Below are 1,201 nucleotides of genomic sequence, written 5' to 3'. Positions count from 1 at the left end.
CCTTCCCAAGAAGAGCCCGGTCACCTGCCTGAACGACTACAGGCCAGTGGCACTCACCCCAATCATTATGAAGTGTTTTGAGAGAGTGGTGCTGGTCCGCATTCAGAGCAGTATACCGGGCACCCTGGACCCCCTGCAGTATGCCTACCGGCCCAACAGGATTGGCAATAGGACTTCAGCCAGCATTGTTACAAACACTGGCACCCCACAGGGATGTGCCCTCAGTCCCATCCTCTACACCCTGTTCACCCACGACTGTGTCGCCTCCCACAAAGACAACATCATCCTAAAGTTCGCAGACAACATGGCAGTGATATGTCGCATCACTGACGGGGACAAGGCAGTCTACAGGAGGGAGGTGGCAGGTCTGGTGTCATGGTGCAAGGACAATAATCTCAGCCTTAACACGGACAAGACGAAGGAGATGATAGTGGACATGAGGAAGGAGAGGAGATCTCATCAGCCATTGTTCATTCTGGGGCTTGAAGTGGAGAGGGTGAGCAGCTTCAAATACCTGGGTGTCCACATCAGTGAGGACCTCACTTGGACACTCAACACCACACAGCTGGTCAAGCAGGCCAACGATGGCTGTACTTCCGGAGGACGTTTGGCATGTCGCCTTTGCAACTTCTACAGCTGCATCATTGAGAGCATCCTGACCAGCTGCATCACTGTTTGGTATGGCAACACTACTGCTATGGACCACAAGCACCTGCAAAGAGTGGTAAAGACTGAGGAGAAGATCCCCAGGACTCTACTGCCCTCTCTGCAGAGCATTTACCACCACAAGGTGCGTAGGAAAGCTGCCTCCATCCTCAAGGACCCCACCCACCTGCAGCACGGACTGTTCATATATCTACCCTCAGGCTGGAGGTACAGAAGTGTGAAACGCAGGACTTCTAGACTAAAGAACTCTTTCTTTCCCACTGCCATCAGAGTCCTAAACAGCTGACATGAGTTTATAATCAGGGATTACGTCATGTAACTGCACCTGACTGTTCAGTTTTTAGTTTGCATATGAATAATTGCACATTCATTGCTGACTGCTGCACATACAGCTGATGTATCATATATTCTCTTGTATTTTTATTTTTTCACATGCAGTTTTTAAAATTGTGTATCATTATTTATCTATTTTATATTTAGACTTTATATTATTTGGTATTCATTGTGGACAGCAAAAGAAGAATTTCATTGTGCA

The sequence above is a fragment of the Monopterus albus genome, unplaced genomic scaffold (assembly GCF_001952655.1).
Source record: "Monopterus albus unplaced genomic scaffold, M_albus_1.0 scaffold628.1, whole genome shotgun sequence".
NCBI classification, from domain to species: domain Eukaryota; kingdom Metazoa; phylum Chordata; class Actinopteri; order Synbranchiformes; family Synbranchidae; genus Monopterus; species Monopterus albus.
This window is presented reverse-complemented; position numbering follows the sequence as displayed.